General features: G+C 38.3%; 1 long non-coding RNA gene across 1 annotated transcript; it reads right to left on the reverse strand.

Annotated features, from left to right (window-relative positions):
* Positions 1 to 1,455: 1,455 nt before the first annotated feature.
* On the reverse strand, positions 1,456 to 26,915 carry LOC102484469 (uncharacterized). The gene is made up of 3 exons (XR_334897.1): positions 26,780 to 26,915; positions 9,892 to 10,045; positions 1,456 to 1,509 (listed from the first exon to the last, which is right to left on the reverse strand). It is a non-coding gene; the product is annotated as an uncharacterized LOC102484469 (long non-coding RNA).
* Between the last annotated feature and the right edge of the window lie 833 nt (positions 26,916 to 27,748).

Raw genomic sequence — 27,748 nt, forward strand, 5'->3', positions numbered from 1 at the left:
GTCTCTCTCTCTCTCTCTCTCACTCTCTCTCTCTCTCTCTCTCTCTCTAAGATTTTTGCTATAGGGCCCACACACTTACTGGAGAGACAGAGAGAAACAAAGAAACAGAAAGTGAGAACTTACCCCCTGGGAGGATGGCCATGTCACAATTCCTTCTCCATTCTCCTCTTAGGATTTTGGGTGCATGTGCACAGTTGCCTGGCATTCATGCTGCCTGTCAAGGACTTGAACCACAGTTGGCCACCTGGGAGTCCAGCGTCTTAACCACTATGCCACCTGCTGGCTCCAGTAATATTTTTAATAAACTAATAATTGAGAAAATGAATGAATGGTTAAGTGGTCAAACAAATAAACATAACAAAGAGATAAATCTATAAAGCCATTTCCTATCTGATTTCCATGTTTGCAAGGCCTGGACCTTGAGACAGACATGACTACTGCATGTTATTTTATGTAGTTGTGGGTGTGAGAGCTGGCTTTGCAGATACAGCTGGACAAGGGTGAACTCTGGAATACGAATGGTACCAGAATTATCGTATCTGGAGGAATGGGGGCCTAATTTTTACACTCTAGATAAATCACCGGCTGAGGTTACCAGTTGTGAGTGGTGAAGGGTGCTGTGAAAGTGAGAGCTAGGAGATGGGGCATCAACTGGAAATTTCTCAATAACATTATTTGTTAACCATTTAATGAATAATTGAGAAGCATGTGTATTCCCTGGGACAAAACTCTGTTCTAAGCTTCCTCACTGTCAACCCCACTGAGGTGCTGGAGTCAATTCTCGAGTCTTTCTCTTGCAACTCTCCATCATCTCCTGTAAACAAACACACACAGGCACAGACACAGCTACCCTCAACTTTTTTAATACGTTCTTTTTGTAGAATAACGGTAAGTAGAAAGTGCTAAGAATTTTATGTTGGTAAGGTTCTAATTGAGATCTTGTACACATCACTTACTAGTACGTAGAGTTTGCCTCTGTGATTAAATTGCTAAGACTATAAAAGCCTAAATGTTCCCATCAGTATAGTGGACATTAAAATGCCTCATTTTAGGTTCATGATTTATCATAGGGAGATTTAACATACTTGCAGACATTTTTAGCATCTTATTATTATGCTTATTGTTCTTCCAAATGTGCTAACCTTACTTAAGAGTAAGGCCACAGGTACTTCCTAAGAATCAAATTTTAGATTAGATACAGCTTACGGTTTATTTCTATGAGATTTACTTTTCCCTTTGTACATAATATTTTTCATTCCTTTAGGGATAGAAAGGAATCTCTATCGTACCCTTTGATTTGAAGTGAATGTACACAATGCATTGCACCTGCTGAAGGAAAACACTTTAGGGAGCTGAAATGGTGAAATTTCCATGTCATCATGGCCAGGAGGCACTCGTAGGTGTGCTCTCTCAAGGTGCATTGTGAGGGCCACTCCCCGGTCTCTAGGTCCCGGTTGGATGATGCCATGGGCAGCACTCAAGGCTCCCCAAAGAGGCTGGAGGCTTCCTCTGCATACAGAATGGGGAAAAATAATGGAAAATAGACAAGAGTAAAGTCAGACAAACACTCTGGCAACCAGTTCCCCTTTCTTTCTCTAAGTGGTAATACAAAACAAATCGGTTTCAGCATTTGTATGAGGAGAAAATGGAAACAAATTGAAAGTATTTGGTAATTTTTAAAAACTAAGGGAATGTTTTCCTAAAAAGTTTGATGTATAATCCAGAGGTTTCTATTCCATTGTGTCATTCATGTAGTCATTCAAATTTTTCATTAATTGTCCTGTAATTTGTTTACTTGGAGCAAGTTTTCTTAGGGTGTGGTGTATATCATATATTCTGAAGAAAAATAAGGCCAAGTATCTATGTTCAATATACTGTTAATAAACGGTCAGACAGTGACCCAGTGATAAAGCCCAGCACTCTGTGAAGCGAGCCCACCCACATGGGAAGGCTGCTAGTTCGTGTCGGGTAACCACAGGCATGTATGTGCTCATGACTTGGACTGGCTGAAGCTGGGGATGGATTGTGGCACTGGGAACCTGCAGGGGTGGGTGTTCTTTTGTTCTTTCTCATTCTTTCTTTCTCTCTGACTCTCTGACTTACGAAAGAAAAAAGAAGGAAAGAAAAAAAGAAAGAAACTTAACACACATACACACATATATACTTGATAAATTATTTTCAAATCTAATATTAACATTTTGGAGAAGGGATATGGAGGCAGAACATTGACAGGATCAGGAGGTGTGGTTTTATCAGTTGAAGATATTTTGATCAACTGGACTGGGGAGAAATGTCCACATATTGAAATGTTCACTTTGTAAGCTAAATAATGTAATTGAATGTATTAAAAAAAACATTAATAATCCTTACTCTACTTATTTTGGGCAGGGTGCTGTGCTATATGCCAGGAATATAAGCAGGTGTACAAATTAGTCATTTTAAAATTTATTCGATAATTTATTCAAAAACTGTTCCTCAAACATTTTATAATGTGTCTTGTGCCAGATTATGGAATAAAGTATTGACAGTCAGAAGTCAATGAATTCGCAGAACTTATAGGAAAGAGGGAGCGTTACTGAATGGGGATGTGTTCAGGTAGTAAAAGAAAAATGAAGATGCATTTTAGGCAAGAAAAATTTCATCAATAAGCTACAGTAATCAAAATGAGCAGAACTTTCTGTTGGCAAATAGGAGAGTTTGAAAGGCAAACGTTGAATCTGGTAAGAACATTTGGAAAACTAGCTGGGCACTGCCTCCTGGTTTTCTCCATTTGATTGTGTTATAAAAGTGATAATGGCAGATGGAATCAAGTTTGAAGAGACTTCCCTGCTGTGCCGTGGCTGAGTGACAAGGCACTCCTAAAACAGACTAAAACATAAATTCATCCATTCACTATTTATTGTAAACACATTTAAAAAGTGAGTAAAGTGCCACACACAGAATATAGAAAGATGAATTAGATTGCCCTCTCTCCTATCTTCAGGGGTGACAGGCCTCTGAGGGAATGTGGCCACCAAGTGTGAGTAGGAACCACACAGATGAAATGCTTCACAGGGGGCCACCCGTTGGGAGGCCTCGGTAATGAGTGTAGTTGTTGCTGCATGGCCCACTACGGAGATTTTTAACGAGATGAGATTGTGATGGATACAGAACTGGGCTTGGCAAACTGTAGCTGGGGGCCCACATCCAGGATGCCACATGGGGCTGCATGGCCTTCAAGCTAAGAATAGCTTTTACATCTTTAAGTGGTCGAAAAACATGAAAAGAAAAAAGTGTGTATTCTTGTATATGATAGCCATAATTCAGTGACTGCTGGGTTTCATTGGGATGGATCCTGTCCCCCAGGATGGAGCTCTGTTCATGTGTTTGTATTACCTGTGACTGCTTTGACATTAAAATGCGGAATGTAGTAGTTGCAACAGAGACTGTTCAGCCTGCAAAGCCTAAAACACTTGCCATCTGGTCTTTTACAGAAAATGATTACTGTTCTCTCATGGAGAGTAGTCAACTAGCAAGTTTGGTCTTGAGATGTTGGGCGACTGTGACAGACTGGGCTTGGCAAACTGTAGCTGGGGGCCCACATCCAGGATGCCACATGGGGCATGAAGGAGACCTCCTTATGCCTCCCTGCTGCTTATACCTAGTGACACTGACATCCCATCATGGCCCCAGCTCAATCTGTGACTCTTCATTGAGGGTATCCTGGTCAGTTCCTCAATTAGACAAAAGCCCAGGCTACCTTGGTGCTCTGCACCTAATTGCCACTATTCTAAGGGAAATGTACATTCTTGCTCATCAGTTGGAAGTGTTTTGTGGCCTGCTCCATGGCCTGGTGACTAAGGGAGCTGTCCCACATGGCCAATTGTTGTTAAATCCCAGCCCTGTCGTTTGAAAAATATGGGTGCATGCCCCAATTCCCAACAGGATGGAGAAATGAAGGAGAAGGCATTGTGGCATCACCGTTGCCTATGAAATGATTTCTTGCTTTCCCCCTCTATGTCATTTTCTGGCAAGGGCATACACTCTCTGGCAAATTTGAAAACAAAAAATCATCATGGAGGTATTTTTGAACTGATGCATTATATGTTGAAAAGAGGCATTGTTTTCTGTCCTCAGCATGCTTATGGAAAATGAGTGACAGCAATGACTCACTGGAGAAGGTTAAACAAAATCTCACCCTTCTTTTCCAGAACTACTGTGGCTATTCAAACTTTATGTCTATTTGTAAATTCCCTGTATCTTTGGAGACTCTTTGTTTTCTCTAGGCAACTTCTCTCTCAAATCCACCCCTCTTGGCATGTGTTCTATTTTCAGCACAGGTTTTGTTTCCAGCCACAGTCTACTCTTGTGCAACTGTGGACACAGCTTGAGTGGTTTGCCTGGAGATTATAGAGAAGATGAAGTCTTTTGAGTTCACCCCCCAGATATCTAAGCAATTGCTTTTATTTTCTGGAGAGGTTTTTGCTATAGGGCGTGTGCGCTCGCCAGAAAGACAGAGAGAGACAGAGGGACAGAAAACGAGAAATCACCCCCCCAGGGGGTATGGCCATGCCGCAATCCCTTCTTCTCCTTTCTCCTCTTGGGATCTTGGGCACGCATGCACATGCGCCCGGTGTGAATTTAAGCCACAAGGTCCTGTGCTCGAACCGCAGTCTACTACATGGGAGTCCAGTGACGTAGCATTATGCTAACTGCTGACTCCTGGCATGAATATAAGCCACTGGGTCCGGGACTTGAACCACGATCGACTACATGGAAGTCCAGCGACATAGCCATTATGCCATCTGCTGGTCCCAGTAACTGCTTCTTAAAGTTTGCAACTTAAAGAAGAAAGAAAGACCCTTTTGAAAAAGCAATGTAATACACTGTAAAGCTATATGTCATCCAATGTAATATAAAGAAGATTATGATGATAATAAAAAAAATTGAATACTCAAAAGAAAAAAGAAAGAGAGAAAAGAAGAAATGGATAGAGGAAGAATGGGAGAGAGAGAAGGAGAAAGGAAGGGAGTAAAATAATGCATTTCCTTTAAAAAATAGTAATTAAAATTTTTCACTCAAAATATGAGAAAATTCAGAGTGTGTATTTTATGGCAAAGAAAAAGGACATGTTTCCTGAGCAGTCGTCTCCTTTAATAAAGGTTGAGGTGATCTGTGGCTAGTCCAACACCTTCAGTAGGAGTTTATATTTGAAATGACACTCGGTAATTATAACCCTTTGCTTAGAGACACCATTGTGCTAAGCAAATTTTAGTCAAGCACTGACTAAACTAATATGTCATGACACCGATAACAAATTGTACAAATTCCTGTGACCTTCATCCTTCTTATTTTGTATTAAATGCCATCCTGTCAGATAGGAATGAATGGATGGCATGGGAGGCTGGATAGTGTGGATGGCCTTCCATGAGGAGAGTCTGTTAAAGCAGCTTTCAACTTGCCAAGTTGGGCTTTGGAAATTATATCTTCTTGCTGTTCAGAAAGTATGTGGCAAAGTTAACTTTGATTCCATTATCCTGACCATGTGTTCCTGTTTGGATTCTGTATATTCTGGAATGAGTGTTTACTTCCAATCCTGCCTTTCTACTCTCTCTGGCTCCCACTACTATAATACATTTCAAATCAACATAAAGTTTTCACTGCTCAAGACATTGGTCTCCTGAGGATTCATCACTGTGAGGGGAAACTATTCTTAAAGTAAATGGAATCCAAGCATGGCTCTGCCTCCCTATCAAACCTGAAGGACAGCGATCTTTAAAATATTTGCCACTTTTAACCAACACTCTTACATGAAGAGAACACAAAAGATAGATGCCTCACATTCCCCCCTCACCCCTGCCCCCCACGAGGTAATCTTGTGGAAGTTTTTCAAGATCGAGCTACTTAGAGACATAAAATTTCTCAGGAAAATTTTCCCATAAGCAATCAGCAGCCAACATTGTGTTAGATAACACTAGAGACCTTTTAATTTTTAATTGCCAGTGGGTGTGTGCACTCACCAATTTTGGACACACAAAACCAGTCTGGACTGTTTTTCAAGCCACTGGGATGGAATTTGTACTGATTGACCATGTGGGATCTAGCTCCCTTAACCTCTAAGCCACAGAGCCAGCCCTACTAGGGGCTTTTAGACATCTTTTCTACATATTCAATCTACCTGGTAAGGTAGATCTGCTTTCTACCTTTTATTTGCATCTGATCTTCACAGAGGGAGGTGGATTACCCAGGGTTATACAGTTGGTAGGAGCTTAAGACAAGGGTTTGTGTGACTCCAAGATCGATTTATTTTTCGTACCATCTCCTAAGACTTTTCTGGTAATTTGAAACAAAAATGAACAGAGAATGGTCAGACTTTCCGCAGTTTTATTCCTAGCACCAGCTTTGCCCTATATCAATCCTGGATTAGAAGTGCTCCATGGACTAGAAATGCCAAGGATCCGTGGACTTGCTCACAGTGAGGCAAGGACAAGTCCCATTAGGGATGCCTTCTATAGAGTTCACACCTCAGTGCTGCCTAAGACTCATTGCCCGTGACCCCCACTGGTTATTTGTCTACTTTGTAACACCTCCCAATCTTTGTTTTTACTTGAGGCTCACACCTGCCCTCCTGTAGGAACATGCTAGATGTATTTTTTGTTTCTATATATTTGCCCGATAAAAACATCAAAGTTTAGAAAAGTTATCTAGTTTATCCAATAAAGCCTAGCCTCTTAAATCTATGCCACCTCTTTAACAAACCAGAGCTCAACTACTGCTCAGGGAAGTTTCCTAAATGGCTAAATCTTCAGGATGGGAATTGTGGGCTGCCAAGAGGAAAAACTGGAGAAACAGTTAATAGAAAGAAGGGCATGGTCCCTAGTCATCGAGGTATACTTCCCATTTGCAAGTATTCACTGAACATTTTCCATGCTTTACTCTGTAATGGGTTCCTGGGGGGCTTTGGAGACTAAATCCTGTTCTCTGGCCTCTAGAATTGTAGAATGAGAAGAATAAAAGCTCCCCATAGGATATTTGTGAAATATAAATAAAGAGATAAATATTAAAATCTTGGATCAGCCTATGGCATATGGCTAGCATTTTAAATAGTCCAGTTTCTCATAAGGATATATGCAAGTGAGATTTCTGTCTGTGGTCTGAGTGATGTCTCCTTTGGGATTCATGATCATTGATTCGACCTATTGATTCTTTGCTTCTAAGCTGCTGGCTCACTCCTTTGCTGCCTCCCCTGCAGGAGGGAGTCTCAGCCCCAGGTCCTCTATTCACAAGCCACTCCTTGAACCTCGTTACCTCATCTCTATTAGAGGCCAAGCCAAAAACAGTGGGGCTCTCAAGTCAGGATTATTAGAGAGGCTTAGCTATGAAGCAGCAACATGCAGAAGTGAACAGAATGTGGAAGAACTATAAAAAATAGTGCGGTGACCCACAGCTAGAAACAGCAGAGGGAACAATTACTGGGACCTCGAAGGGTAGTTGAATAGATCAGACTGCCTTGGTAGAAGCCATGATATTGGGTACTTGTCAGACAAAACAACCTCGAAAGGTGGAAGTCAATAGAATAAATGTCCTGACCTCATTTACCTTTCTCCTTTGTTCTGCTTTTGGGATCCTGGTGCTATACCCTTAGGAATGACTTGAGATGGTCCTATCAATCTGCCTTCTCAGGCAGAAAGAGAGGTTGGAAGGGAAGAAATGGATATAAAGGGCAACTAGGAAATATTTGGCATGACCGTTTCTCCTCACAGCTTCTTTGTGAACCCTTGTCTCAAATATCCTCAGCACACTCTCTGGGCCTTGACCTCCCTTTCACTGCTTGATTCTGAAAACAGGGTTTTGCTCTTATAATCCTGCCTCTTAACTTTACACCTTGGCTACAATTTGCTTTTGTCCTCAAGTATAAGCTGTCTTCAGTGTTGCTTATGTTCTGGACTGTTTTAGCCCTTTCACATGGGCTATAATCCTGCCATATACCCAGTCACATCAGCAAGGAGGAGACCTCTCTGAGAATCTTCTGGAACTACCCTGGCTTTAATATAAATAAATATTCCTCCTGTTGCCTGGCTCTTAGGTGCTAGCTGGCATGAACATCAGCTCTGTAGAGGAATGCAATGTCAGACTTCAAATATTGTTACTCTGGTAATGAGAGTAGAACAACCATGAGTTTTGGTATTATTAATGATGCTAAATATAGGTGACATTTATTATGCACTCCATGCATGTGAGATTTATTATCTCTTAACTCTCAAAATAACAATGTGAGGTAGCAGGGTATATTCACATTCTCTAGATTAGGAGCTGAAGAATATGAGAAAATCATCCAACTTTGCACCAATTAATGACAAAGTAGAATTTGAATGTGTAGTTATCTGATTCCAAGTTTCTTTCCCACCTCCCAACTCATTACAATTCCATCTGAGAATACTAAATATGTATAGAAGGGGCAAATATGCATGAAGGTGTAGGGTAGAAAATTACACTGAGTGTCGGGAATAAGGAAAGGCCTCAAGATGGAAGGCACTTGTAATGTGGCAATGAGTTGTGAGATGAGTAAGGGAAGCACACAGAGCTGAGTCCAGGTCAACTCACTATCCATAAATAGAAATTGGCAATTATGAACATCATACAGAATGAACAGAAAATGAAATGGAGTTAACATTGGGAGAATCACAGTCCATATAACAGAGACCTATTTTTATCATGCTGGGAGTGTGTCCTGATTTAGTCAGACTGAATGTAGCTTCTGAGGTAAGTAACTATATACACCACTAAGAAGACTTATTCATGCTCATTGCAAATTATTTTTTTTATTTTTCATTTCATTTATATGTACATATATAGATATAGATATTGATATCCCCTGAGTAGGCTCCTTTCTTATTCATTTATGACTCAACAGAATCTACTGTGCACTTTTACCTTGCACAAGCAATTCTGGTCTTCTCCTCCAGACTAATAGCATGACATTTATTCAAAATAAACTACTGGGAAGAGTATGGACTCAAGGATGATGTGTTCTTGGCTCTCCTGTTACCTCTCAGCAAAGGTAAAAAAGGCTACCAGGGCCAAGTGTTTGCTTTCACCCTCTCATAAGGTATGGTCTCCCTGATCCCAGAGGCTCTGTCCTCCAGTGACCAGTGAGACCTCATAGGACAGCTATGTTCTTACTGCCACCTTCCGTTTCCTTTTTATGTATGCTGTACTGTTTCTATGTACCCTAAAAGAGAAGTGCTGGTCAGTGGATTAGCCTGAAGCTGTTAGTGATAAGTCATAACCGATCATTTTCCAAGGGCTACCTGCCTTTCATCAAAGCATCTGTGTGGACTTCATTGATGTCTATGTCAAGTTCCTGAAAAAAGTCATTGGGCAGTGGAGAGGGTCAAAGTGCAGTTCTTGTTCCTAATCTTCCACTGCCTAAGATACACTTTCACTGGCTCCAGCAGTGACTATACTTATTTTCTCTTTGGATGAAAGTATCATACTGGCATTTCTGTCCCTTTTGATAAAGCTCTACTTCTTAAAATTCTGGATTTACAACATTATTAATAAACGCCCTAAGGACAGTTACCAATTTATTATTATTATTTTTTAATCTACTTGGTTCTTATGGAGAGGGGAAACTCCTTAGGTCTGAATTCTCTGGTTAGTGACCAGAGATGGTTTGAGAGCACTGAAGCTGACTGACTGTACTTCATTCATTTATCCAGGCTATGGTCATTAGGGACAACACTGTACCACACTGTGGTTATGCAATAGTGAATTAGACTGAAAATCCACGCCCATAGGGAATCTTTAAAAGATAGGAAAGACTGAAAATAGACAAGTTCACAAATCAGTAAGTTGATAATTGTACACACTGAGGAGTGGACTTAAGCAGTGTTGTATGAAAGTACTTACCTTGTCCTATATAGGGATGAGAGATAGGTAAGTGGGGTACAAGAGTGTGTCTGTGGAAAGGTGACATGGAGCTGAAACTGAGTGGTGAGAAGAGGTCAATAATCCAAGTGCCAGGGAAGTTCAAAGAAGGCTGAGGGAACAGCAAGGACACATCCTGAGGGAGGAGAGGAGATTTCAAATTAGAAAAGAGAACAAGAATGTGTGGTTTCAGTGTGGTAAGCACAAGGTAACCTGGAAGAAAATAGGGTCAGAAAGGAGCAGAGGTTAATGTCTTTAGAAAAATCAGTAAAAAACAATGGAATGAAAGGGAGAGATCTTTTCCTCGTTCGTCAAGACCACTCAGTGTTCGAAAACTAGATGTCCACCAATCTGCACCCATCACCGTACTTCACACACTCGCACCTCACACTGAGCTCAAACTCATTAAAACACCAAAAACTCCCATGGCTTTCAGCCTCAGGGTTGCTTCTCTGTCCTGGTCAGCTTCACACACAATATGGCCTTCCAGTCTTACTAGAGAACTGACATTTTCTAACCTGCTGTTCAGTTGGGTTTCTGTGTGCCTGTAATTTTCTAGGTATGAAATAATTTCTTCACTGCTGCACAGACAATATTATTTCATCCCTCAGCTGCAATGCCAGTTACTTTTAAAATCTCCTCCACTCTCCAGACTTAGATTCAGTTTCTACCTCCACATTGCAGCTCCATATTCCCTTAATTATCAATGTACTTCTTTTACTCTTATTGTTACTATAATTATGTGCCTTTTTCTTTGTTTTTGAATATTTGTTTAAAACTTTATTAATGCAAATAATCCTCTACATTTGGTATTACTTTGAAATTTATGATAACTATTTTTTATAAAATTATTTTATAGTTAAATCATGTTAAATATAATTATGCTATCAATGAATAATTGGTTGGTTAAATGATAGAAAAATGCTATGATGAGAGAACTATTGGTGGTTGCTTAAACATAAAAATAATTTCCTATTGGAAATAAAATATCAGAGTTAGGGAATCTAGCTAAGTGCTGAAGATGATTGAGGAAGGAAAGGGATACTTCCCAATGGCAGCCATAATGGATCTCTGCAAGGATAACAGCATTACAGCAGGTGAAAGTGGGTGAATATGCATCGTTACCTTGAAATATGGGAGAAGGGATAGATATGTATTTTAGTTTGCTTCAACATTCTTCTTTTTACAATACTCACCATTATTGTCCCTCTTCCACCCTGTTTTAAATCATTGGAAATGGTTATTTCTGATGCTTTGCCAAAGGACAGAATATATATTTCTTTCACAATCTCATTTGTCCTCAAGGTGTTCCACATTTACCCTATTGGCCACTTTTCACTTATGAATTCTTTCATGAAGAAGCAGTGGAGGCCAGTTGGAACTCCAGGTAAGGGAATTGGACTCCAAATGCTGGAAGCAATGCCTCCTCACTCGGTGGTTCTACTTCCAGTGCGACGCCTTTGTCTCTCTCCTTCCTCCTACATTTTCCCTTGGAATATGATTGATAGAGAGGTATATATAAACCTGTTTCTATAATTTAAAATATCCAGCTCATAATGTATAATAAAAACATGTTTATGTTTTTTCTTCAGAAGATTAAATTGTTTTCTTTCACCTTTCTTTATAGAAAACACATTTCAAACTCAATGGAAACGGCTTCTCCAGTTCCTCTCATAGCTCAAAAAAGCCATATTGAAAACACTGATCCATTTATATTACAATACACTTTATGTAATGTGATATGAATCATATTTTTGTACCAAGTAGAAAGAGATTTGACAGTTTGGGATGGATTCTTCAATGCTGATGCTTAGGAAATTTCTGTAAAAAGAAATATGTTTCTTTAATCACTTGCCAAAGTACTGGGATATGCTTGCACAGTGAAAATGTTCTCATTGACAAAACTAAAAATTTAGCCAGGAATGGAGTGGGAGTTTGCCCTTGGCATGGGGAGTATTATGGTAATCAGGCATTTTATTGCTTTTTTATTTTGTGAATCTTTCTCTGTCACCTTTTGTACATACAATTTGCAAATGAAATCCCATTTGCCTCTCCTGTTACCAACATGTAAGGTCCCTTATTTATACTCAGAACTCCAAGAACTTTACCTAGCTGAAGAAATTATCCCTAACACCAAATCTCATTAACAGTATGCCTTACATTCCATGTTTGATCTGGCTTTTTACAAGAGATAAAAACTTTTATTTACCAAATATCTAAAGTTATATTTTCCATACAGGAACATGGTGACAGATTTGGGGACACAAGAAGCTATAATCTTTCCTCTTGTTCAGAGGTGGGGGCAAGGTTAGGTGTTACAACTAGATTTTAGCACATTCTCCTTTGAGAGTCTGTGTGACCTTGAGCAAGTCACTAGAAATTTCTATACCTTTTTATTAAAATATGAAATAAAAGGCTTCTCTTAGATTCATAACATTCTTTCCAGCTATACAATGATAGATTCAAACTTAATGTTGAAGTTGGGAATGTAATCTAAGAATTCTGTTACCTTTATCAAGGTATCACCAAAACCTTGCTGATAAGTCTGTCAGCAATGCTATTTGGAAACGTCCTAGTGGAACGGCAGGACATAAATGGGTGTTGGGAGTGTAACACTGGATGAGGAGTCTTTCATAGATGCAGCTGAGGTAAAGAGGCACTTTTGCAGAACACATTATCATTTAAATTATTTTCCATCCCCATATCAAAATCACCCATTAAAAAAAGTTCCAGCAAATAAAAAAAAAATGAGCAGAAAGGAGATAATTATGATGGTTCGTGATATTTCCTTTCAGTGAGCTAAGCTTATGATTGAATAGTTTGCAGATTGCTTTTTTTTTTTTTAAGTTTTCAACATCTCGAATATCTGTTAAACAACAAAAGCCACCAAAAAAACTACTGAAATTTTTTAGGTGCTTCCACTGCTTAAAAAATACATATTTTTATCTTCACGTTTACGGTCAGGCAGCTGTTCATGCTAAATACTGTAAAGCACATTCTACATACTTACATTTGTTTCACTGTTGATACTCATCAGCTAAATTTCTGGATAAATTTCAAAGCAACCAGGCTTCTCCCTATTCTTTCTTCTATGAAGTCAGCAAAAGTATGTTTAAGTCAATGGCTCATTTGTGTCAAGGGTCTGCTTGGCAACGTTTAGACAAAAGGATTGAGAGTAAGAATGACTTGACTGAATGCTTGTTTTTGTCATCTTATTTTGTTGTATTCAAGTTGTCACTTGGACTATTATCATTCTATGGAAACAAAAGATTTTAAAACTTTGTAATAAATTCTTTCCAGCTCCATCATGTCTGAAGTTTTCCTGAGCTCCAGGAGTAATTCCTTTAATTCTTGTTGATCGATTCAAAAAAAAAAAAAAATTCCAGAGTAGCAAAAATTGGCCATTAGAGTCATGAGAGTAAAAGTACAGATGGTGCCTCTTAAATTCGAAGAGGCAATGGAAAATTAAAATGTATTTGAACTTTTGTGTTTATGTCTTTATGAAACTTGAGAAGGAGTAGCTGAAAGGAAGATCAGATGAAGAAAACCCTTTATTTAAGAAAATACATAATAATAAAAGTAACACTATCATGATCATGGAAATTCAGAGACATAGGGGAAAATTCATCCATCAGTATGACAGTGAGAGGCTCCTGATGGCACAAGCTAAAGGCAGATGAAGGAAAACTTAGTGTTGAGAAAGATCTGAGAAGCCAGAATGAAGCAAATATCAGATTACAGCCAAGCATAGCCTTCCCACAGAGTGTCACTGCCCAAGACTAAGTGTAGACAGTCTTCTTACATCAACACCAAATCATCCAGTGGATCGTTGCATTCCAGCAAATACGGCCATCACCCCTTACTGAATGAATATTTTTCTAGGTTAGTCTCATTATTTGTGTTTTACGTTTTGTACGGTCACAAAGACTGACATGAACATAAAAGAAAATATAATAATAAACATGACAGTGCTACATCTAGCCATCTAATTAATATGTTTACTTGCATACGTGTTATAATTAATCTTTGTGTCCCATTTTCTTGTCAAGATAAGATCAGAAATCTCAGTTCAAAATGAAATGTCTTTGAAAACCACCTTCAAAACCACCCTCTGCAATATCATCTTTCTTCAGTCCTTGAAACCCTTGCTCTGATACAAAATATTTAGGGGGTTGTCATAAAAACAACCTTGGTAAGGATTTGTGCAGGAAGTAGGGAAAAGGCAGCCCACTTTCTCTGAATGCCTGAGCATTTTCAGTTGCAGTCGTGCTCCCTGCCACAAGATGTGAGCGGTGAAATAGAGGCCATCCAACCCTAGTGGGCCCTGGATACCATGTCACCATGAAGTTCAAATAACTCTTCAACATTTGCACATTTCATTGCAGAGACCTGAGTCCTTCCTATAATGATCCCTGAGAATCTGACTTCTGCTACCCTAACTCAAGAAAAGTGCTTTGCAGGGATAGAACAGCTATTACTTTGCAGAATGAAATCATCTCTCCCAGAGTGCTTCTGCTTATCTTGGGAGCCCAACATAGTAATTTTAAATTTATTGATTACTTAATACCAATTATTACCATAGTTAATTATTATATAAAGTTTACCGCATGTTTGTACTTTGTAAAATTTATATATGTTAATTTTATTCTCACAAGCCTGTGAGGTTAATTTCGTGGCCATCTTTGACAGAAAAGAAGCTAAGGGTCATAGAGGAGTGACATTTGCCCGTAGCACAATGCTTACAAGCCTGAGGGTCAAGAGGCTGCATGTGGAGAGAGTCTTCTTGTTAGAAGAAGCCTAAGGTGGCATAGAGGCAGCACAGAGGCAGCACATGGCCAGGGCAAGAGCAGAGCATGCATGTGTTTCTGTTCATGTCCCTGTCTCCTTAAAATCCCATGAGTAGCCAAACCTGAGGTCCTTACCCTGATGCCTAATCACTTTCCAAAGCCTGATGTTTAAACACTGTAATCAGGTTAAGTCTCCACTCTCTCAACTCCATTAAAATGGCTCACTAGATTTTAATGCTTGAATTTTGGGGGTACATATTCAAATCATAGCAATAGCCAAGTCCCCTACACCCATCTCCACACTCAATTCTGGTGGAAAATGACCTAAAAAGATAAATAAGTTAGTTTATAGTAAGGAATATTGAATTTGTTTCCAGCATAGCCTGCCTTAACTCAAACATATAGCCCATGTGAGTGGCCTGCATAGCTCTCTAATCATAAACAGGTACAAATCGAGAAAGCTGGGGTGCAGACGGACTAGGACTGAGGAAACTAAGTAAACAGAAAGACTGCCTTTGACAAGGTGGCTTGGGAGCTGACACTGTGGTCAAACGCCAGAGCTGAAATCTGGCTGGACTGATGTGTACGGCCTTTGGCCCAGAAGGTGGGCTAGAGTACCTGGAGTCTCCTAGGCACAAAGACCCCCCTCTGATTTAGATTACGTCTAGGACCTCTTGAGAAGAGTGCTGTCGTGATGCCTACCTACAAATGGTCAACACGGTGGTGAATGGACTCCAGGTGCAGCCAAGGAAGCAGGACCTCTCTGCACATGGCACAGATGTAGACGTGAGATCAGCATCCTCTCCAGTGCTCCCAGGCCCACGTGTTTTATACATTTGCGAATCGCTTATTAGATTCATTAACAGGGGAGAAATTGTATAAAACAGTGTATGCACACTGTTCTCTTTTGTTGTTGTTAAACTTATTAATGTATGAGACTTGCATATTGGTTAAATTGGAACAGTTTAATGGTATTTCATCATATTAATGTATCATAATTTCAGGTCCCTATGATTCACCATTTAATAGTTTCCAGGTTTTTACTGCTATACACAGTGCTATAGGGAACATCTCTTGGATGTTACATTGGTAATATTGTGAAAGGTACATTGGGAAAATACATTTCCAGAATAAGATTGCTGGGTCAAAGTTTATGTACATTTTTATTTTAATAGGCATTGCTAAATTGCCCTCCAGAAATTTTGTACCCAGTAGACTTCCATCAACTTTTATGAGAGGGCTTATCTCTCCACACACTTTCCAGTACTAGGGATCATTAAATATTTTCATTTTTATTTTTCAAATAGGAGATAGGAGAAAAAAGTTCTGATTTCATTATTGTCCTAATTTGCATTTCTTTAGTGACAGCTGCTGCAGAACATCTTTTCATATGCTTATTGGTTATTGTTCTGAAAATGGTAAACTGCCTGTTTACATCTTTTGACTACTTTTTTATCTTGGGTTGCTCATATTTTTTCTTATTGATTCACTTAAGTTATTTTCAGTTAAGGAAATTAGCTTTTATCTATCATTATGTTGTGATTACAATTTCACAATTTGCCTTTGGTGTTGAATGTGTTTGTATTATTTTGTGCCATAGAAAATATTTGGCAGATAATGTGGTATTACCTGCCAGACCATCTGGGTTGGTGTTGTAGCTCTGCTACTTTACCAGCACTGTGATCTTACATAAATTAGTTAACTTGTCTGTACCTCAGCTTTTGAATCTTTAAAAGGGGTATAGTTAAAAAAAAAAAAACAACAAAAAACCAAAACCAAACCTCATAAGTTTGATAAGGATAAATGAATTTATACATGTAAACTATGCTATAGCATACAACTTGCAATAGTAGTTGTATATTAGCTGTTATTTTATTTTTCCATAATCAAATTTATCAGTCTTTTCTTTTATGGATTCTGGGTTTTAAATTCTGCCTGGAAATTAGGGAATTACTAAGTCATAAATTCCAAATTTATCTAAAAAAGTAAGTAACAGGAAAAATTATTCTCAGATGTAGTTAGTTCAGGATTTTATCAAGGTCATTTGGTTAAAAACATGAATATATGAGGGCCAGAAAGTGGCACAACAGTAGGAAGCAGTGGTCTTGAGGCAATCCCACATGGCTATGTCTCTGGTTTGACTCCAGGGACCTCCCTGAATACGCCTGACACATATTTGCTTACATTATGGGGCTGACTGAAGTTGAAGAATCAGTTGCAGCATCGAGACCCTGTAGGGGATGTTGCCTCTCTTTCTCTTTCTGTTTCTCTTTCACTCACGCAAGAAGTGAAGAAACATTAAAAATAAAGTATAAGCACCTATCTGGAGTCTTTGATGTTCTAGCAACTTGGGGTGTTTAAGACTTTGTACACATACAAAAAACAAACAAACAAACAAAACAGGAGATGGCTACTGAACTTGAGCAGTGAAATATTGCTTTCAGGGACTAAAAATAAAGATTTTCGGCTGAGACTTCTCCCTCTAGATTAATTTCTAGATTGGTAGGTCACTCTGTATCATTGTATCATTCTCTCTCTCTCTCCCTCTCTCTCTCTGTCTCTCTGTCTTCCTATATCTTTGAATTTTTATTTTCTTATTTAATTTTTTTTAAGATAAAGTATTCTCTAGGCTCTCAAGACGCTCCTTGATCTTGCTAATTTGTGTCTTTCCCTCCTCCCATTTAGGAGAGACACAAACCCAGGCCCTTTTCAGATGGCAACTGAACTCAAGCTGTGAAATATTGCTTTCATGCAGTGCACATGTGTGACACATAGATTCCATTTTCTATTTTTTAAATTATAATATTAAATTTTTGTTGTCTTTTTCTTTTTATATTTTAATTTTTTTCTTCTTTTCCCTTATTCTACTTTCTTTTCTTTTTTCTTTTAACATCATCCCTTGACTGCTCAGCCTCCATGCACTGAGTGTCTACACAGGTCTAAGTGAACAATATCCAAACATTTGAATACTACTAGGGTAAGAATATTCCTCAATTTCACTGAATCTGGCACACAAAGAGTAAAAAAACAATTGGAAGAGAAATTGCAGATCACCTCCTCCTGCATGCCTTTGAGTGGTCAGATAGAACTTTAAGAATTAGGAAATGTACAACCCATCAGATGGCCAGAAATCACCGCAGTAGCACAAGAAATATGAGAAAGCAAGAAAATACCTCTCCTCCAAGATAGCCCTATCACTGGAAACAGTGCAAACAAGGAAATAATGAGGAAATATATTCAAAGTGTTAAGGGAAAAGCAATTTCAACCAAAAATACTGAACCTGGCAAGATTATCCTTCATATGAGAAGAAAAGGCAAGAACATTCTCAGATAAATAAAACCTGAAAGAATTTACCAAAAGCAGACCAGCTCTCCAAGAAATTCTGAAGGGAGTGATATCTCAGAAAAGCTAAATACGACACACAAAAATAGGAGTTCAAACACAACTAAGTAAATGGCCAGCTTAATAGTAGGGACAAGTCCGGGGATGGATGTTATCTTCCAGAATTTAAACAGGAAGATCGGACCATAACAGAAAACAGATTAAGTACGTGAGACTGAACTGGCAAAATGGAATCTTATGACTTTTGAATAAAACATTACTGGTTTTCTTCTGTGCTTTGTTTTCCAGATTTAAGGATTTTTGTCTTGTCTTAAGCTGCCGATAGGTTCATGTACCTACTATTTCAGCAGAATCCTCACCTGTTTCCTGGCTTTAAGTTTTAAGCAAAACTCTCTTGGTATTTATTTTATTTTGATTTATTAAAGCTAAAACTGCTTTTTCTTGAAATTAAAAAATTATTAAAAGAAATACCTATTTAATAACCACAGTAAGCTATATAGCATCAGCTAGGTGCTCCTTTATAATTTTTTATTATAGAAACATATATAGATATTATTTGTTCATTCTACTCAGAGTTTAATGCCTGAAATCAGACATGCGTTCACAGATATGTATATATCAGCAGAAATCGCTATTGAAAGTAGTTAGATTAGGATATTTTGTGAATCAATGAAATGTGGGGGAGAAAAAAAAAAGGAATGGAAAGCAACCCTAGACTCCAGAGACAGTGTGGAGGAGGGTGGGAAATGGCAGAGGATGAGAAATATTGAGAAATATGTATACACATATTTACACACACACACACACACACACACACATGAAACAAGAAATGGAAAATTACTTGTTCGTGATAACTTTTATGATTAAACCACTATACAGTGTATTCTGAATGGAAAATCACATTTTATATGCTGTGATGATGCTAAGTGAATAAATGTGAACTAAATAAATAAATCTAAAAAAATGCGGGGATGACTTAGAAATCACATTCAGGATACTCATGTGCTTGGGGCTTACATTGCTCAGACAGGGCCTGAAATTTGTAGGAGATGCTCTTGTCCATGACACTCTTTTCATCGTTGACTCCAAGTAATGGGTATGAAGGAACTGGCCTTTCTTGGACAGGACATTGTCATCGCTCCTCCTAAAGGTTCAACTACTGCCTATGTCCTTTGCTGTTTATACACATTCACCTCTTGAATGGGCAAAGTGTGCATGACGTTTGGGTATTTTGTGGAAGTAACAGTGAAAAGTATAATTTTATGCTGAGTTCTTAGGAAAAGTCATACTGAGTTGTAGACACAGTATGAATCTGTTTTTCACGGACCTAAGTAGACACTGCAGTGTCCATAGTGAACTGGCATCTCAGAACATGGGATCTGGTTAGTTTGTGAGTAAATGCGAACCCTCCTGGGGATGTGACTGAGGCTTTCAAAGGGCTTGCTATGTGGATAATGGTTAGGTTTGTGGAAAAGTCAGGACTGAATGTGTTGCTGAAAGGACTGGTCAGGGCAGGCTTCAATTCTGTGAAAGTCCTGAAGGGGAAGCTCACCCCTCTGCTCCTGGTGATCCTCCCAGTGCTACTAGTAGAGTGGGCTTGACTGTGAAGACAGAACTGGAACAAATTCTGATCCTGTTATTTAACCTTAAGTTTTCTTCCATTTTTATGCAGGTGTAGATACAAAATATTTAGCATTATTAATGGGTGATGTTTCAGAAGTGACACTTGTAAGTGGCTCTGTCTACCCACCAAAGAGTGTTATCATTAATCAGAGAGGAAGGGTACTCTCAAAACAGGTTCACACCATGATTGTCTGCCAGCCTTTCTCAGCCAATCAGGTCACAGTATGTGCCCGGTATGTACAGGTTCTATCGGGAGTGCTGTCTCTCTTCCTCTCTTTTGGGATAAATTTTTTAAAAATTTGAAAAAAAGTTGGGAATAGCAGTTAGTGTAACAGCTATGCTGCTGGACTCCCATGTAGTCGACTGTGGTTCGAGTCCCAGACTCGGTGGCTTAAACTCATGCCAGGCACGTGTGCATGCATGTCCAAGATCCCGAGAGGAGATTGGAGGAGAAGGGATTGTGGCGTGGCCATCCCCCTCGGGGCGGGGGTGGGGGGTGACTTCTTGCTTTCTGTCTCTCTGTCTCTCTCTGTCTTCCTGGCAAGCACACGTGTCCTATAGCAAAACCTCTCCCCCAAAAAAAAAAAAATTGGAGTTTTGCCATTTAATTTTTTACATTAAGGTATATGATTAATTGTGGAGTTAATTTTTGTGTGTGTGCTATTGAGAAAAGGTTCAACTTTATATTTTTATCCATTTGTCTCTCTCTCTCTCTCTCTGGTGAATGCACATTCCTTGTAGCAAATTAAAAAATAATAATAATGATAAATAAAATTAAATAGATCATTATTTAAAAACTATTATAACAGTTATATTAAATGAGATAATGTGTTAGAAAGCCTCTTATGCTTTCTGACACAGAGTAGGTATTCATTAAATGTCAAACAGATGTCATTCACACCTACTGCAATAACACATAATTTATTTTAAAATACTTACTACTGTGTTGCCCTGCAGTATGTGTTCTTTATGAATCTGTTGAATATTAATAGTTTGTCAACCTTTTCCATGCTAAGACCTTCAAAGATGACAAAAAGCCTTATATGCAAAGAATTCTCCCTTTCAACATGGCAAAGTAACTAAAGGTTCTAGCAAATTATTACTCTACGTGTACTGTCATTAATTCTTTTTAAGCATTGCCTGAGAAAGATAAGTAAAAGAAATATTTGATAAGAATATTGATAAAATTAAATTCAAGGGGGGGGAAAGACAAATGAATAACCTTTTTTTTTTGAGAGATATTTTTGCCATAGGGTAAGTGTACTTGCTAGACACACACACACACACACACAGAAAAAGAGAGACAGAGAGAGAGAGGAACCACCTCCTAGAAGGATGGTCATGCCATAATCTCTTCTTCTCCAATTCTCCTCTTGGGATTTTGGGCACACACACACACACACACATGTGCCAAGCGTGTTTCAAGCCACTGGCTCCAAGACTCAAACCATGGTCGGCCACGTGAAGTCCAGTGCTTTAATTACTATGCCACCTGCTTGCCTCAGTATTCTTCTAGGTACTTATTAAAAGGTTTGTGTCCTTTATTCTCCCAAATACCTATAAAATGGGTAGTATCTCAATTTTCCACAAGGAAGAATAAAGTTTGGATACATTGTGTACTTTACTCAAGATCATCCAATTATCAAAATGCACTGCTAGATTTTGAAATCATATCAGTTAAAAACCAGCAAGTAAAACAAAATAAAACAAGAAAAAAACCCAGTAAAACAGTACTGTGAGGAAGAGAGAAACTGGTGTTAGGGTGGGAAAACGAAAGGTTGATAGAGAAAGAAGAAATAAGACATAGAGGATTCTGGAAAAAGAAAAGAAGACATGGTAAAAGGCAGATACTCTGTGAGGTGCTGAGAGACTGGGAGTCAGAAAGTTATATAACTTGGTGACCAAGGATGATTGACTATAAGAAGCCTCACTGGAAACCTCTGTTCCAACACAAACCAATACTGAGCAAAAGTATTTTAGTATTATTCTAGATTTGGTAGGAGTCATAGTGATGTACAAGACATTGAGAAGGACTGTCAAAGATTTGATAGAGAGAAGGAAGAAGTCCTGTAGGGACTGAGGTTCTGCTGGGAGAATGAGAATAAGGGACTAAGCACTGGCTGCAGAGAGGTTGCAGGAAAACCATGGCAGCACTCCATCCTGCAGACTCTGCAGAGGACTGAAGGGAAAGAAGGGAAGGGACAGATTTAAGGCAAATTCATTGAGGAAAACCTTGGGCATTTGAAAACATGTCCTCTGGAAAACTTGAACATGAGTGTTTATGACATCTTTATTCATAAGTGCCAAATATTGAAAACAACCGAGACATTCTTCAATGGTGTTTATCCATGAAATAAAATGTCCATAAAAGGAAATATTTTGAGCAATAAAAATAACTCATCAAGCCACAAAATAACATCAGAAGAATCGTAAATGCATATGATAAGTATCAAAAGCCAACATGAAAAAGTTACATCCTCTGTGACTTCAATTACATGACATTTTGGAAAAGGAAAAACAATACTAACAGTTGGAAAGGCAAAACTGCAGTTATAGCCCAGAGTTCAAGATGGTGAGAAGAAGATTGATTAGTTAGAGTACAGGGAAATATTTCAAGTGGTAAAATTGTTCTGTGTGGTACTCTAATAATCAACATAAATGACATTCTACATTTGTCAAAACTTAATTTTTTTAGCAAAAAGAGAAGACCTTGTTGCATTCAAAGTTTTTCTTTTTATTGAAAGGTTTTTTGCTATAGGACACATGTGCTCGCCAGAAAGGCAGAGAGAGACAGAGAGACAGAAAGTGAAAAATCACCCCCCAAGGGTGATGGCCATGCCACAATCCCTTCCCCTCCATTCTCCTCTCAGGATCTTGGGTACGCATGCACACGCACCCAGCATGAGCTTAAGACACTGGGTCTGGGACTTGAACTGTGGTCAACTACATGGGAGTCCAGCAACATAGCCAGCTAACTGCTGGTCCCACATGCAAAGTTTTTAAAGGAAGCATTTATGACTTAGGGGATTCCAGGATGTGACCAAACAGTAAAACTGTACTGCAAATGTATAAAATGTTAACACTGAATGGAGTAGAGCAAAAGATGTTGACCTACATAATTCTAGAAATGAGTGCAGTCTATGAGTCTAAAAGCAAACAGAACTGCATATAAACATTGCACTTTAATAAAATCATTTCCCGTAGTATTACGGTTTAATAATTCTGATATTGATAGGCATGTTTATTGGAGTTGAACGATGAGTACACTTGGTGTTCAGATCTTAGTTTCTAATATTCTTCAATAAAAGGAACCAAGGCTCCGGAGACAAATGGTTGATTCTATGACTGGAGCTGGAAGAATGAAGATTTAGTTTGAAAAATCTTGTAGTGTCAGAAAATAAGAAAGCACTCAAAATAATTATGATTATTACAGGCTTGCATCATAGCGACATAGGCGTCAGCTGAAGGAATTTCAATTGTTCCAAGTTTAGAACAAATTGAGTGATAAAATTAATGGAGGTCCAGCTGCACGGATGCAAGCATAGATTGCTACTGTATGAGATGGGTTCTCATAGTAGGCCTGAGTTTGGATCCTGCCCCAACTGAAAAAGGCCAGGCTCCTTTTGGCACACCTGTGGTCATAGCTAACTGGGAGACTGAGACAGAGGATCACAATCATGAGATCTTGTAAAAAATACCTCTCTCACTCTCTCCCCCTTCCTCTCCTTTCTCCTTTTCTTTCTCTCTCAATGAAAAATTATAAAATAATAAAATATAAAATAAAATAAAGAGTAGTTTTTGTTTCATAACCCTAAATAAAGAGTAAATATCTAATAATCCATTCTGATGACACATATTGAATCAATAAATAAGTAGGAAAAAAAAGATAAATCTCTTGTGTGGAAGAATTCCAAATGATTTGTGTAGATGCTTTGCTCTCAGGGAGGTGGAACATTGCTTGATTATTTAATCTGCATATAATGACTTTCTTCAAAAGAAAGGAAGGAAGGAATAACTTTACATTGGAGAAACCTGAGTACAGTCTTAGCCAGGTGACTAAGGTTAGCCTCAGTGGTATAATTCATATACACAGTATATTCTTTTGATATGATGTCATATGAATGACATTTCACCCTGTGTTCCTCCTCCCTTAAAACTGTCACCCAGTCTAGTCATGAGAAAGACAAGATGAAACTCAATTGAGGGGCATTCTGTAAGACACTTGACTAGTGCTCAAAACTTTCTTGATTATCAAAAACAAGGATGGTGGTCAGAAAGGTGGGAAAAACTAGAAGGGACAGAGTACAGACCGACTAATGTTAGTGATGAAGATTAGGAGGAAGAGGAAGACAGTGAGGAGGAAATGGAAGAGAAAATTGGGAAAAACAAAAGCATTTCATACTCAATCTGTTTCTAATACTATTGAGCCCAGAAGAACAAGGAGATTCCTATGAAGTTTGTGGACAGAGATAAGGAAGATGATGATGAACCTGATGCTGATTTCCTTAAGGCTAAGAGGCACAATGTGTTTGGGTTAGACCTCAAAGAGAATAAAGCATTACAGAAGAAAGAAACTTCTAAATCAGTGTCAAGAAAAAAGTGACCAAAGTTGCAGAAGCAAAAAAAATAATGGAGAGAAATTTTAAAGTGAATAAGAAAATAACATTTGCTGATGAAGGGGAATTGGTTCAGCACGAGACCAGCGAATGCAAAAATCCACCATGAATGATATGGAAGAACACGATGACATTGGCGGTATCAATTTAAATAAAGCAAAGGAAAGGCTTCACGAAGAGGACAAATTTGGCAAAGAAGAATACTGGAAGAAAATTAAGGCAAAGCATCGGGAAAAAAGATTGAAAGAAAGGGAGGCCAGGAGAGAAGCCAATAAGAGACAGTCAAAGACCAAAGATGAAGAAGAATCCTTTCTGTATTGGTGTGATGATGGTGGATTTGATCCAAGCACACTTCCAGATCCAGATAAGTACCGAAGCGCTGAAGAATCAGCTAGTGAAGATATGGAAAATAAAATAAGTGATACCAAGATGAAGCAGGGAACGGGGAAAAGAAATAAGAGCAAAGTGGAAGACGTGGTACCAATGAGTCATAATAGAAAGAAGGCCAAGTGGGAAAGCCTAGAGCCTTTGGATTTAGGCTTGTCCTTAGCAGAGGCTGAAGAGCTGGTGTTACAGTTACTTAAAAATCAGAGCTAAATACCTCCTACATCTGCCTTCTCCTTAAAACCTCTGGTTATGACTGTGGATGAAAGAAAGAAGATGAAAGCCAACTGACTTTGGGGTACTTAGGTACCTTGAGTTCCATACACAAAGGACACCTTCTCTGGACAGAAACAACTAGATCTCTAAGACTCAGTCACAGGACTTGTTTTGTACCATCATGGAGCATACTCAGAGTGAAGGGAGATTTATAATTTCCTGATCCCATTTTCTGGCATGTGCTTTGTTAAGTTTTATCCTTGGGCTTCTACACTCATCACCAGAAATGCTTTCTTTGTTTTACTAGCAAGTTCTGGAGCTTTTGTTTTTATCATTAGAATTCCTGTCTTGCTTACTATACAGAAGTTTATATGTTACCATTAAACAAAATTGTTCATAATTTTAATGTATTTAATACCTCTACTGACACCAAAAGCAATGGACCAGCCCTTGGAAAGAATGAATATTTTTGAATTGAGATGAATAATAAACATATTTCCTATAAAAGTAAACAAACAAACAACTGAAAACAAACAAGGATGGTGGGAAGTGAAAAACTGTCATAGCCAAGAGACCTGATAAATAAATGTATTATGATATCCTGAATAGAATCTTGAAACAGAGAAAAGGCATTGGGTGGAAACTGGGGAACTCTAAGTGCAAACTTCAGTTAATAACAATGAATTAACCTTGGTTCCTAATTAGTAGAAGATATACCAAATTGAGACAGGATGTCTGCATGGGAGTCTGTTAGCAGGGCGTATAGGAACTCTCAGTGTTCTCTTTCCATATTTTTTGTTTGTTTGTTTGTTTTCATTGTTAAGATAAAGTTATTCTAGATTAAAAATTTATTTTTTAAAAAGAAAATAATGGGAAAGAGAACTTTAGGTAAATCTTGTCCACGTGTTATGGTATTTTGAAATTAGTCCTTCACTAATTTTTATCAGAGTCATAAAGCCTACTGAATAGGAACTTGCTGATTGGAAGACTTGTCTCATGAAAAGCATAACCCATTTTAAAAAGAGATGTGAGCAATATTTCGGCTTCATGGAGTTCTGCCATATTCATTCAGAGAGGGATGATCTATAAGCACAAATTACTGCCCTTTAAAAGAGAAAGTTTGCACATATACACACACTGGCTCAGCACAAGAAAGAGTATTTATATGCCACTAGCTCTCAATTTCCATCATCAGCCTTTTAGAACTTGCAGTTTTCCCGGTTTACTCCTTTCTTCTTTAAGAGATTCAATGTGGAACACAGCTCATATGTTGCAAGTTTAGCAAAGAATGATGGTCCTTCCATTTTTAGGAAAGGTGAACAATGTTTGCATAGTCACAGATAAATAGATTAGCATTAGTATTCTATTTCAGAGAAACTGCAGAAAAGTGGCTAATGCAGGGTTGTATGGTTCAAAAGAAACATGGTAAATTCAGTAACAATGAAAAGCTAATTCTATAATGAGATGAAGTATTTTTAGCTTGAGTTTTCAGTCACTCCTTACTTTAGGCAGGTAAACTCACTTTTTTTCTTCATAGAGAAAACAGATTTTTGAAGAGTAACTTTTAAATCCATTTTTTTTGCTACATAATACTGTTATGAAGATTAAATAAGGTTATACATATAAAGAAATTAGAACAGTATTGACAAACTATCAATATTATGTTATCGTTATTGATTATAATCCTTAACTATATTTATATTATAATTAGTATATAAAGTGGATATGTATGTATATTTGTAGGCATATAAAACTCCAGGCAAATACAGCAACTTTAATATCTAAAAGTAAAACTAACATGTTTCTCTCCAACTCTACTTCTCCAAATAACATCTTTACCTCAGTGAATTATGCCGTAATTCAAAATTCATAAGTCAATTAAGCACGTACTCTTATTTTACCTTCTAAATATCTCCTGATTTGATGATTTTTCAGAATCCTTTCTGTTACTATTTTTGTTTATGCTCTAGAGATGTCTCAAGTCCTGTTTCCAGTTCTTTCAGATCCATCATCCATGCACTGTAGACAAAGCCAACTTTCTAGAACACACCTTCTGATAATACGGATTTCCATTCTTTTTTACCTGGCTCCTGTTCACCTCTCCAGTCAAATGTCTTATTCCATCTATTTTATACCTGTTCTTCAATCCAATCTAAGTGTTTGTCATTTTCTATGTTTGTATCGTGTACATTCCTCTTCTAGAATGTTCTCTCAATGTCACTCCTTATGGCTGGCTCATTTCATTGTTCAGAACTCAGTTATGATATCATCTCCTCACAGAATCCTTCTTACCATCTCCAGACTGAGCTGACATCTGGTCCTTCTATTCTCCCACAGGCACTCTTTTGCTTATAGAAATCTTAGATCTAATCACAATTCAAATATCTGTTCTCAAGCTTTAGTGGACAACTGAATCACCTGTATTAAAATACAAACTGCTCAATCCACCCACCAGAGTTTTGAGTCAGTACTTCTGGGATGGGAGTCAAGAATTCTAATTTTTGGGACCAGTAGATAGCATGGTGGTTAAGGTGTTGGACTTCCACACGATAACTGTGGTTCGAGTCCCGGACCCAGTGACTTGAAAATCACACTGGGCACATGTATGTGCATGTCCCAAATGCTGAGAGGATAATGGAGAAGAAGGAATTGTGGTGTGGCCAACCTACCCAGGAGGAGTGATTTCTTACTTTTGCTTTCTCAGTCTCTTTCCCCCTCCAGTGAGTGCATATCTCCATGGTGAAATATCTTTAAAAAAAAAAATGAATCTTAATTGCTGGGCTGGCTGGTGGTGTGGTGGTTATGGCAACTGGAAACCACATGGTCTAGTGTGCGGTTTGAGTCTCAGACCCAGTGGCTTGAGAAACACA

The sequence above is a fragment of the Tupaia chinensis genome, unplaced genomic scaffold (assembly GCF_000334495.1).
Source record: "Tupaia chinensis unplaced genomic scaffold, TupChi_1.0 Scaffold000309_1, whole genome shotgun sequence".
NCBI classification, from domain to species: domain Eukaryota; kingdom Metazoa; phylum Chordata; class Mammalia; order Scandentia; family Tupaiidae; genus Tupaia; species Tupaia belangeri.